The sequence below is a fragment of the Podarcis pityusensis genome (genome assembly GCF_964106645.2).
Source record: "Podarcis pityusensis genome assembly, chromosome: 3".
Lineage (NCBI taxonomy): Eukaryota > Metazoa > Chordata > Lepidosauria > Squamata > Lacertidae > Podarcis > Podarcis pityusensis.
The window spans coordinates 62,323,006-62,335,840 of NC_138026.1; positions in this window are offsets into that span (position 1 = coordinate 62,323,006).

The following is a 12,835-nucleotide window of genomic DNA, read 5'->3' on the forward strand; positions in this document are numbered from 1 at the left end:
AATGCTCTGCTTTACTTTGGACCACATCAGTGAAGCCGGGGGGGTGGGGGTCTTGTCGTCTGGGCAGCCCAGCAGGTTGACTTCATCCCTGGAGGCACACTCCATTGTCTCTTAAGACAGACAGATGCCAACAATTATATTTTAATTTGTTACATGCCCTTCACCCCAAGGTCCAGGAGCAGATTAAAATGATTAACCTGGTACCTAATTGGCAGGCAATGAAATTATTTTAGCAGTAACACATCCTCACTTATGACTTATCCTGAGACTGCAAAACAAACAGTAGATATCCTGATGTATCATAGGTGGTCCTAGATGTATAATTCTGTTCTAGGGGTGCAGAGGAGCATTACCAGGAGAAACTCCCTTGTATGGTTACAGCACAGTGTGTTTAATCCATAAACAGGCAATGAATAGAAAAAAATATATAATTATTCCCCAAATGCTTTTAAAGCTTAAGGGCTAAATTTCTAAAGAGTTGTGTAGGGAGTTGTATGAGTAAATCTCATTATTGTTAACAGGTTTTATGTATTAATCTTTTTATACAGTGTTTTTTTTTAAATAAAAAAACCCCTCACAGAAATAAAATATAAAAGGGCAGGAAAATACAAAAAATATGTACAGAACGAGCTCAGAATATTATCTTTCCATTGATTTTTTTCATTGGACTTGTCTAGGAAGTCAAGTTACAGACAAAATCTTCCAAACACAGTTGCAAGCGAGCTTATTTACTTCAGTGCACTGTAATTTATGTGGTTTGGGGTAAATAACTTGACAGAAATGTCAGGAAACCACCAGACAAATGAAACAACAGAAGGAGTGCTCTTCCACACTTCAGCAGAGATTTAGTGAAATGGAGTGAAGGTGCCCATGGGAATTGCCTTGATTTAGGGTTGCCATAGGTCTGGAAAATCCCAGGCATGTCCTCTTGCCCATCCAGGGGGATTTTGACAATTGTAAGCAAATGTCTGGGTTTGGGGGGGGGGCAGGTTTGAAGCAAAGTGTTTGTGTGCGTGGGCGGCTGATTCAGGCTCAAGCTCTGTTTCGGGCTCAGAAGTCCTGGCTGGCGGGGGGGGGGGGGCGAGTGGGTGTTCACCCAAAGAAAGCTCAACATCTTTGTTTGTCTGGATTTTTCCCTCTGGAAATATGGGAACCCACCTTTGATTGGCAATTTTATTTTTAGAGGTGAAACAGGAAGTGCTTCATTAATGATGTGCTTCCTGTTGTGAGGCTTTAGAGATACCATTATGGGTTGGGGGCAACTGCTTTGATTCTGATTCTGATCAGTCATCTGTGTTATTAGCTGTAGGAGCCCAAAGGCACAAGTATCACTATGTGGGGAGTAGGGAACAGATCTGTGTTGTGTCATCTCCTTATGCACCCTTTTCAGGCACTAATTTTGCATCCCGCTAGGGGTGGAATTTATTGGCATTCATCCACTCCCTGCCTACAAACATGGGAACATCAGTGCCTGAATAGGGCTATGAAGTCCAGACTCTCTGTGAAGTCCAGACTCTGATTATCAATAACTGGAATGAATCTAGGGTAGACCAAGTACATTGCTTACAAAAGAGGAAAGGCATCAACCAAAAAAGAGGGCCAAAAATTGCTGAAATTTACACGTGCTAATTTATGTCAGTGGAAGACAGGAGTGCCTGGCGTGCTCTGGTCCATGGGGTCACGAAGAGTCGGACACGACTAAACGACTAAACAACAACAACAACACAATTTATATGTACAGATGCCATTTTAGAAATTACTACAACTTAAATATACATTACATCTCACTCTAGAGAGGAAGACTGACCAGGTAACTTGTGTGCCTGCTCAATCTGCTGCCCAGGTGCTAACTGCTGGTGGGCAATTTCAAGGCCCCTGTTCTCTCTCCTTATGGTTCTTTATCTTTAACCGAGACTTGGATCCCACAGCTCTTCAAATAGAGGATTGTTCCTGGCAGCTGTTCAAATAGATGATTGCCCCTGTAAAGTAGGACACACAGTTACCCTGAATCAACAATAGGTGATTGGAGCTCTGTTGTGCCAAACACCCACAAATGCATGTGTAAAAAGTGGTCCTAAATTGTAAGGAACTTGCTCATAAATTTTTTTCTGTGTCCCAGCCGAGAACCCACTTTTAACAGGTCACCTCTCCATACCCTCTTTTCCCTTGTTTTAGCTTTTGGCTGTTTCTAATGAAAGCCGACAATTATTTATACTAATTAGCTGGGCAGTGGATGTTAATGGGATGAGATTTTAAATAGGCTCCATCAAAATGATGTGGATAAATCATTTGTGCCCTCCTTATTGCAGCGTCTGCTCTTCAAAATTGGGGCAGAGATGTAAAGATACCGTAATAGCCTTTCTGGGGCTTAAAAAGGAGGCACATTATTTTTCACATTGGTGAATGTATATACACATATAAAGCTTATAGATATTTTGATACTGATCTTAGCTTATCGGCAGGCAATGGAGCTGTTTGAAAAGCAAATCTGTGATTTTTAATTTAAAGCCAACAAAGAATGATGATGTTATTGTATATACGAGCTTATTTACAACGTGAGTGCTGTTGGCTGGTACCCAGGGCCAACCCATCCATGAGGCAAGGTGAGGAGACTGCCTCAGGCGGCGGGATTCACCGGGGCAGCAGATCCTGATGTCAATCTTTCTTAGCCCCTTGTTCCTGATGTAGATATTCCCTTACCCCCTCCTTCCCTGATAGGGAGGGGGTGCCATTTTGGCCTTAGGTGCCAAAATGTCTTGGGTCAGCCCTCCTTGTACCTAATTTGTGGCATTCTGCCAAGCTGTCAATCATTTACAAGAGATGAGGAGAAAAGGCCAGAAGATACCTTGTATAAAGGAAATTGGAGCATATCAGAACACTGTGGTTGCCTATGTGTTTTCTTTCACTAAGTATAGATTTTCACACCTGAGGAAAAAGTCTTGTTTGGTCAGTAAGTGGATTGGTGCTGCCATGTAGGTGGCCAATTCCCAAGAGACTGTGATCTACTCACAGTTAAAAACTGACAGTGATCTACCCCCTTTTGGGGGGTTCAGGTCAAAGTTGTTGAGCTTTTTCTTTAGGAAGGAGGAAAGCCCCTTTTTTGGGGGTGCAGGGCTAAAAAGCTGAGCTTTTCTTAGGGGAGCCAAAGTTGTTGAGCTCCTTTGGGGGGAGCCAATCTACCAACAGATCTACCTGTTGGATGTGTCTGTGATATAGCATAAGGAAAATCTAGTCAATCATAACATGCAAACTTGGGGTCAAAGTGGGAAGATTTTTACATGTTGATTTATATATTTTGAACACTGTCCAATGTATATGCTGGTTATGGTTTTTTGGCAGTAACTATTCTTTTGTATAGGAGTGAACTGAAATGGTTTTTAATTTCCCCCCCAGATTGTTTGTGTGCTATGAAACACATCCTCTGCTTTTATTTATGTGTATGTGTGTGTCAGTGGCAGAGAGGTAATGTGTTCATAGTGTGGTTATACTTACTTCCTCCGAAAGCCCATGTCACAGATGCCTCCACAAAAAGTTGAGCATTTAGGTCCCATGCTGTGAAATACTCTCCCGGGGTGGATCTACAAACAGAGGGGAAAACACTATAATTAAGTCAGAAATTAAATCGTTATAACAAAAGGAGAAAAAAAATGCTATGGAAAATTGCTTAGAATTTTCTTTTGCTCTCTGTCGCCATCTGGTGTAAGAAACACTGTTTCTTGACTAATGTAGCTGAGTCCCAGCAGAGAGTTAGCAGGCTTGTGCAATGGTTTTGTGTGGCTTTTTGTGTTTGATGGGGGGGGGTTGTATATGTTGCAGTACATCACCATGTTATATTGTATGCATTGGGGGTATATAAATACTTCCATAAATAAATAAATAAATATTTTTTTTCGCCACTCCCTAGAACCATTCTGGTGATGGCAGTAGTGGCATTCTCATTCCGAGTGAGGGCAGTGCAATGGAGGAAACATGGTCCTCTCTCTGAACTGATTGCTTTTGCCCTTAGTGTATGTCTTCACATAGCCAAATGTGACTGTTTACATGGTGACACCATTATTCCCAGGAAGACTATACCAAGTTAAGCAAAAGCCTGCTGCTTTGGGCTCCTTCGGGATTAAAGGTGGGATATAAATTGAAATAACAATACTACTACCAATAATGGGTCTGAAGTAGGGGTGTTCATTTCAAAATGTGATTAGTTTCTGTTTGAAATGAATTGTGAAAACTGAAACAAACATGGAAAACTAATGTGGTCACATTTGTTTTATTCTCTCATATTTGTTTCTGATAGCAGGCATTCCGTTGCAAATGGATATATTCCTGATGCTCTGTTCAAATCTCAAATGGAGAGAGGGACCAAGAGAGTTGTGAAACTGACAAGATGTACCAACATTTGACACAAAGAAATATTAGTCCAAGACCTTTAAAACTTCTGTAACAATCTGAGAGGGTATCCCAGTCTACTTACTTTCACCATCACACCATCCCTTGGTCACAGAGGCTAAGGGGAAGGCTTCTTTCTGAAATTGTCAGTCAGCCTTTCCTCTCCAATCCCACTTTTGCATATTTCTGTAGCAGTAGCAGTTATGCTGCTGTGTTTGTGTGCCCTTTTTTAATTGCCTATAAAATGGAGATCACTTGTCCAATCTGTCTTATACTTGGCAAGTCTGATCCCTTTGAGGGATAGTAGAAAGTGTGAAAAAATTCATGTCACTTAAATATAAAATGTCAAGAGTTACAAGCTGAAGAATACAGAAGGATGGATCACCATTGGACGCCCTGCTTATAGAGGATGTCACCCTGTCTTTAACTGCATATAAATTGGATATATTTTTCCAATTCTCCTGTAATTGCATATCTAGAGCCCTTAGGTGCCTTACAGGTAGTATGTTGCTTTATGAGGATGGGAAGCACCCGAGTTGTAAGCAGTGAGACACATGCTTTTTTAAATGGAAATGAAAGTGAAACGAAACGGGGAGGTGACCTGCAACTAGTATGAAACTAGTGTGAAACTAAACTGAATGTTGCAAACCTGGATGCCCATAACGGTCTTCATTGGTGACTCCATGCAGAACCACCTCTGCAACTCTGAGTTTTCTTTTTCTAAGTAAGTTTGTAGCCCTCTGAGAAAGAAAGTTATGAAGCAAACTGTGCAGGTACACTTCCAGTCAATTTCTGTGAAATGAGCCAGACTGGCTGCTCCCACCTGTCAGTGCTTTTAACCAATGAGTGAAGTCAGAGCAGTGATTGAAAAGTCAGTTGCCTGGACACCAGGCAATAGGAATCCCTGGAGTCCTATGAGCTGCTGTTTCCTCCTCCCCTTTAGTGCTCTTTTCATGCTTCTGTTTTATATTCTAGTTTTTGGAATCTCTGTCATTTGAATTACCAAACAGGGGTTCTTCGGAGATCAGTAGGTTCTTCTGAGATTAGTAAGTACCTAGAAGTTATTTTCTGCAAATGCCACTAGGTAATAAGTGTGGGTGGGTGCTAAAGAATCTATCTCCCCACTCCCAAAGGCAAATGCAAGAACTTTGTAAACAGGCTTAGGTGTGTCTCCTGCTGCACAGGAGTTAAAGTTTGGGTGCTCATTAAGGATTCACTGTATAGTTTACTTACAGTGCAAGTGTACCGTATGTCCACACAGAAGTAAGGGGTGAAAGCAAACTCCACTGCAAATTTTAATCAGTGGAAAAAGGGACTCTTTATCAAAATGCCCAACTTTTTAAAAACATAGATTTTATCCATTTTTATGAAGAATGTGCATAGAAAAAAATATGACAGCATAGAATGTGCATAGAAAAAAAACTGAGTACATGTTATAAGCATGGTGCAGCTAGTCTTGGGTTTGGCCTGCAATTGTCTGTAGAATCCAGTGGCCAGCCTTGTCAACAGCTTGGATAGTAAGCTGTGCTGTCTGTACCCTGATTGATAATAAAGATGAGTGCTACCTTCAGGATTTTGGGTCTTAGACATCATTGCATGCAAACAGGACGTTGCATATCCTATTTGGCAAGATATCTGCCAATAAAGAAGCTTAAATTAAGCTGCTCAGGGGTCAAAAAATCTTCCAGATTTGGATCACGTCAGCATTAGACAATGATGTGTGTCAGCAGCAGTTTAAATATAGTCTTTTCAGAGGACACCTTTAAGGTTAACATACAGATCTAGTTATTTTGCTGCACAGACAATACTGGGAACTCTTAGTATTCTAGATGGATTCTGTGTGCCTCCAAAAATATCCCCGTGTGATCAGCTCTCAGCACATCAGTGTTCTTGTGCTGAGTAGTGCCTGACTGGCTTTTCAATACCCTCACAAATAAATCCACAATAACTGAGTACAGCTGATGAATCATCTCCTTGAGTTAGATTCCAAAATAGCCTATTGTTTTGTTCTTAAAGGATCATATTTCTATTTTAAATCTGGCTAACTTTAAAGAGTTTTTCTTTTCAAGTAAAGTCTGAGAGGTAGATGTTGCATAGTCATAAACTGTGCATGCATCACATGCATGTCTTCCATGAGTCTTCACTGGTGGGTTGTGTTCTCTCCCTAGGACAAGGCAGACATTTATTCTATTGAAGACTGTGTTCCTAACAGGCAGGCCACAGCCTCGTTATTCAACCTGTCTAGCTACCACTGAAAAGTAGGGTTCCCCAGAATTTGTATCTGGAAACCTCCCAGAATAAGGGTGAGAGAGAAATATAAAGTCACTAGCAGAAAAAAGGATATATTAATCTCACACCTTTTTCTGAGAGGTTTCCAGGTTGTACTCTGAGGAAGGCCAAATGTTACTATCTACTACAGCAGATCCCTGAATTTTCTGATGTCATACCTGAAAAAGGTAAGTGATGCCCAATACAGGCCTTATAAAGACTGCTGCCATTGCTGCCCAGGAGGTCTCACCTGCTGAGTGCCTGAGGGTCCTGTTCCTGCCTCTCTCAAGGGATCAAATAAATTTTACCATATTATACATATTAAATAAACACAGTTCATTGCCTCCATGCTCCAGAATGATGACCCAAGAAGGTATGGATTTAATAAAGACCACAACTTACTTTCAGGAACATGAAAGAAGCCTGATGGTCTCTCCACTGGGTAACCGTGTGAGCTTCTTAATACCTTGAAGACTTCCAGCTTTCTACCTTAAATAGGGAAACACCACCCTGTCTCTAAATGCTTCACCAGTCCACATTACTATGCAAAATCCGGAAGGGTGTGTGATTTAATCAGGAGCTGCAGTGTGATCTGCAAGACCACTGAATTAGGATGATCCACTGTGGTAAACCCCCCCCCCCCCACCATTCCTAGTTGCTCATGCCCTTTCTATACCATCCTGGATGAAGAATGAAAGGCCATTTGAAATATATTTCAACAAATACATACTTTTTAAAAGTAGCAAAATGCTGTTGAGAGGTAGCATTTAAAGGGAAAACACTTGGCCCCTCACAATCAGCACTGCCAGAGGATATACAAGGTATATGAGACACCCATGTTCTCCTTCTTCTTCCATCATGTAGTGGAAGAACTGGTTTCAGGTTCCAAAAACAGCCTGAGTGGAGACTCCCACATCTGTGGGAAGATCTGAAGTTGCCAAAGGAAAGTGAAAAGGGCTTAATGGGGAATGATAAAATATTTCACTTCTGTGCCAAATTGAGAGCACTTCCAAACTGTAGCTATTTTCAGGTGGGATTCAACCACATACCAGTAAATCTAGGTTCCACCACCATAAAGTGATGGGAATATGCAGTGGAAAGTGTGGGATGACATTTTCTTTTATATAATGTCACCTACCCACTCCACAAACAAATCAGAGTGGATGCTGCTTAAGTTACCAATGACAACTAATCTCCCTGCAAAACAAATTGGGATGTTTGTTCAATAAACAGGTCAAACGGAAGTACCCTCAGCATTTTGTAAGGGTTTGTTGAATATTATTGGCATTTTATTCCAAAATAATCCAGTTTATCCAATTAAATACACCTGAGTCTAAGTTTTTAAGATGTGCGGTTAATATAGTGAATTGGTTTAATAGTGATTTGCTTGATAGTGAGTTGGCTTGATTTGCTGCTGTTGCATATAGAACAGTAATTTTAGAAGTTGTATTTTTACTAAATATACCGCTGAATATGGAATGTTTTAGACTCTTAATTCTGCAATGATATGTTCCCCTTTGGTCAGGCCTAGAAATAATCTGAATTCCCTGGATTATTTCCACATGGATGACAAAATAATCTAGCGGGTCCAAAACATTTCTGGGGTGGAATTGACGAAGTTTACTTATTCCTATGTATGTGATATGAAACAGGCCCTGGCCTTGCATATCTATGGGGCTGGTCCCATGAGGCACAAAAGAAGAATACCTGACTGATCAATGGCATTTGACATTGCTTCCTTGTTGACTTTCATTTCCCCCTGCTATATGTCAAATTGCAACTTCTGCCCTTCAACATCATATTTTAATTCCACAGGTTGTTGACAGTTCAAAAGTAATTTAATTGGAAGCAGACTGTACATGTGCTGTGCATCTGGTTTGCTTGGTGGAAACAAGGCTAATCTGGCACAATTTATTCTTAACAAAACCATATTGATTCCTAGCAATCTAATCACTCCATTTTCTTTTAGGTGCTTACAAAATGTGGCCTTGATATAGAAAAGAAGTATATTTATCCATCGTCCCCTTGTCCTTACTCTTTCCCCAACCCATACAAATAAAATCACTAAGGCCGCATGCAACCTTATGCTCACTTACCTGGAACTCAGCCCCACTGAACTCAATGGGCCTTACTTCTGAATAGACATGTATAGAATTCACATGCATTGTGAATTTAGCCTTTTGCAGGATTTTAGAAACATCCTGCTTTTCAGTGGCAACAAGGATTCTACACCATTAGGATTCTCTGGTAACAGTCAGTCTAGATGTTGCATTTACTGTGGATATTGCGCTCCCCACCCAGTGAGGTTTTCTCCCCACTCATCTACTGACACTGCTATATCCTTTAATGCAAACTACTGTGTGAGGCAGGGTCATCACACCATGAGTTTCCTCGCCCACCCTAGCCCACGCCACTGATGGACATTGTGGGTGGGAAGTGTTATGCCATGATAGCTCTGATTCACATAAAGAGCATCAATTCCCATGACAAATGTAACATGTGTATGAGTTCTGAACAGCATCAGCCATGCTGACTTGAATATTCATTTTGCCCAAATACTGTTTCCTTGCTTTGTGAGCTTTGTTCATCCAAGTTAGGCATGTCCTATCAGGGAAGAGGTTTTGTCCTAGAATTCTCTCATGTTGTCTCTGACTTTCTGTACACTAGAGGGCGACAAGACGGGGTATATATGCCTGAGCCCAAAGACCAGCAAAGGGCTCACCACTTTGCAAAGTGCAAACCTCAGCTTTGTACAGAAAGTCAGAGACAACATGAGAGAATTCTAGGAGAAAACCTCTTCCATCCAAGGACACTTCTGACCCCCCAAAACCATGAACTTTACACTCAGCTACTGTTCCATGAGTTGATTCACTATACAGTGGTACCTCGGGTTAAGAACTTAATTTGTTCCGGAGGTCCGTTTTTAACCTGAAACTGTTCTTAACCTGAAGCACCACTTTAGCTAACGGGGCCTCCCACTGCCGCCATGCCACCGGAGCATGATTTCTGTTCTCATCCTGAAGCAAAGTTCTTAACCTGAAGCACTATTTCTGGGTTAGCGGAGTCTGTAACCTGAAGCGTATGTAACCCGAGGTACCATTGTATAATGGTGGCATAACACTGTTTGGGCTAGGAAAATGGGCTTGTTGGCCTGGGCAGCTGCCTTAAACGCAGCATGAGCAAAGTCTTTTTTTCAGATTGACCTTTTCATTTTTGAGACTCGGAGAAACTGCTTGGAGATTTACAAAATTATGCACATGGTGTGGAGAAAGTGAATAGAGATAATCCACCCCACCCCACCCCCGCTTAAAAGACTAGAGTTTAGGGTCCTCTGTTGAATTTGATTGGCAGGAGATTCAGGACGTATGAAATAAAGTATTTCTACGCACAGTAACCTAATGCATTTATAGATTTCACTATCGCAAAGTTTGACGATGACACTATTTAGAAGACTTTAAAAGGGAGAGCAAACCAGTTCATGGAAGAAAAGTTTATCGGTTATGACTAGTAATGATGGGTACATGGAACCTTCAGAGCCTGTGTCCCCTCTCCGCATGCCTTTTGCTGGGAATGGCAGTGGGCAGAGTGTTGTGCTCATGTCCATCTTGCAGGCTTCCCACAGGCATCTGGTTGGCCACTGTGAGAACAGGATCATGGACTAGAGAACAAGACCATTGGCCTGATCCAGCAGGCTCCTCTTAGGGTCTAAGCAGTATAGAAGTAGGAACAACATCGGAAGCGAGTTCCATCTTCCTTGCATGCATTGGTCTCACCTACTCAGTGTGCATTGGCCCTGGCCACCTTCCTGTGTTGAGTGAGGGCATCTGCAGAGGCTTTGACTCATTCATTTGTACACCAGTAGAACCCTCCATGTGATTAGGGGCCTTGATAAAGCCCTGAGGGTTCCACTCATGTTCAGGCTACAGACCTTTCCCACCCAACACAGGGCAGCTTCTGAGTCCCCATTGCCATAGCAACAGGCAAAGGCTGCTACCTTCATGTTTTGTTGGGCTTCCCAGATGCCTCTGATTGATCACTGTAGGAAACAGGATTCCGGACTAGATGAATCTGTGTTGTGATCCAGCAGAGCTCTTCTTATAATGCTGACATTTATTTTCATCTCTTTTGTCTGTGCTACAGTCTAGACAAATTTTGGGATTTTGGTCCCATCCCATTAATGAGCCACATCAGCACCATCTGAATGTCTGGATCTTGGTTTTCTTCTTTTATAGCTCCCTTCTCCCATCCATTAGCTTAACTTGCATCCCTGATGTCACACTATATTGTTATCAATGCCATTTAAGCATGCTACTGTTAAGCAGGTAGGATGATTGCTCTAATAAAAATTGATAAGTAGGCAGGTAATCCCTCCTAATTTATTGCCATGGCAACAGACAGTAGATGTGGCTTGTTGCTGAAGAACAGAATGCTAATAATCAAATGTGTCTTACCCAAATGAATCTATAACACAGCTTGCTAATACAGTATCTTCACTGTATACATTACTGAAAAGTCATTCCCATTAATTCCCCATCTAAATTACTTGATGGATTTGCTCAGAAGAAGAGAGAAATGGATATATCAAAACGCTGCTCATTAAAGTACTGTCATTTAAGTAGTGTGCATAGTCTCAACCCTCAACACGTTATGTTTGTTTCAGTAGGTTAGTTATATGTGGATGAAGTCCAGTATTGTATTGTGATTGTGACACGGCATAAAGAAACACAGAAAATGCACATCAATTAAGTAATAATCATTTGGCAGAAATGGTCATTACTTGCAGTAATGGTTGGTTTGTTACCTAATAGCCCAAGGCAAGGCTGGGGGCAGTTAAAGTTATAGCAAACTGGTTGTGAAATGCACCAGTCAGGGATTTAGAGGGATTTTTGCTTGTTGTCTGTTATGTGCTATGTCTAATGGTTTATTTGCTTTTTTAAACAAGTGATTGTATCAGAGAACATTACTGAAAACATCAATTGTTCTTAGGAAAGAGACAATTGATGTTCTGCTGGAAACACTAAAGAATATATTGTGTTAAATAAATAGCTCTAGGCTGATTCCCCTCTTGTATACTTTCATACATCTTTCAACACTATGGCAAGAAATGGCATGAACCATAGTAAATCTGTCTGAGGCGCTTCACTCGTATATATCTTTGTCAGGAAATGGTTTTGTCCAAAGCTTGATATGTTCATATAAGTCTCTGCTTCTATCCCAGAGAGGCAATATCACCTCTCTTATTTTTATCACAATATTTGTTTGGCAGATTTTAGCATCCATTTCCCACTCACTGCATGCTCTTCCTTATAATTGCCAGGTCTATCGGTTTGATAACTGGATCCATTGCAAGGTTACCATTAAAACAAGTTGCAAGTTGTCTTGGTGGATCAGAACCAAGTTTTATTTATTTCCTCACCTTGGTTGCAATCTAGCAAAATGTAGGCATTGTTAACTAAAAAGTTCCCACGAGGATCGTGGTTGTTTGCCCCGTGCATTGGGCAATCAGATGTTCAGTAAGCATTGACCATGTTTTGTTCCTAGTGATATGAAATCCAAGTGCTGCATAATCATAAGAACATATGAGCAGTCTGCTAGACTAGGCCAAAGGCATTTTGTCCTCAGAGATGCCGACCAGATGCCCATTGGAAGCCTACAAGCAAAGCCTGAGTGCAACAGCACTCTCTTTCTCACTTGTGATTGTGGCATGACAAAAAGAAACACAGAAGATGCAAATCAATTAAGTAAAAATTCTTTGGCATTTCTTTTTAAGCCACCTGTTCCATTTGGTACCATAGTATCCCGAGGCAAATTAATTGGATGGGGAAAATAAATTCTATAGGCTGCATGCAAGCTGGTCAAAGGCTCCTGTCTGGTGTTCCCTGGTTGCTCAAGCAGCTTATAATATCTACTGTTCCTTGTCTTGCTTTCACTATTCCAGGATCTGCTGCTTCTCTGGGTTCCCCTGTGTCCACTTTTGCTTCCACCATATACAGCTTCACCATCTGCCTTATAGCTCACCCCTGAGGAATGGACTAATCAGAGGCAGTTTTAGGGTAGTGTGACCGGTGCAATCGCACTGGGTGCCACACTGTGGGGACGCCACAACAATGCTGTAGAGAATGGAACTTGAGAGGCAGAGGGGCCAAAATTTAGGGTCACACAGGGCACCACTGAAAGTTGGGAG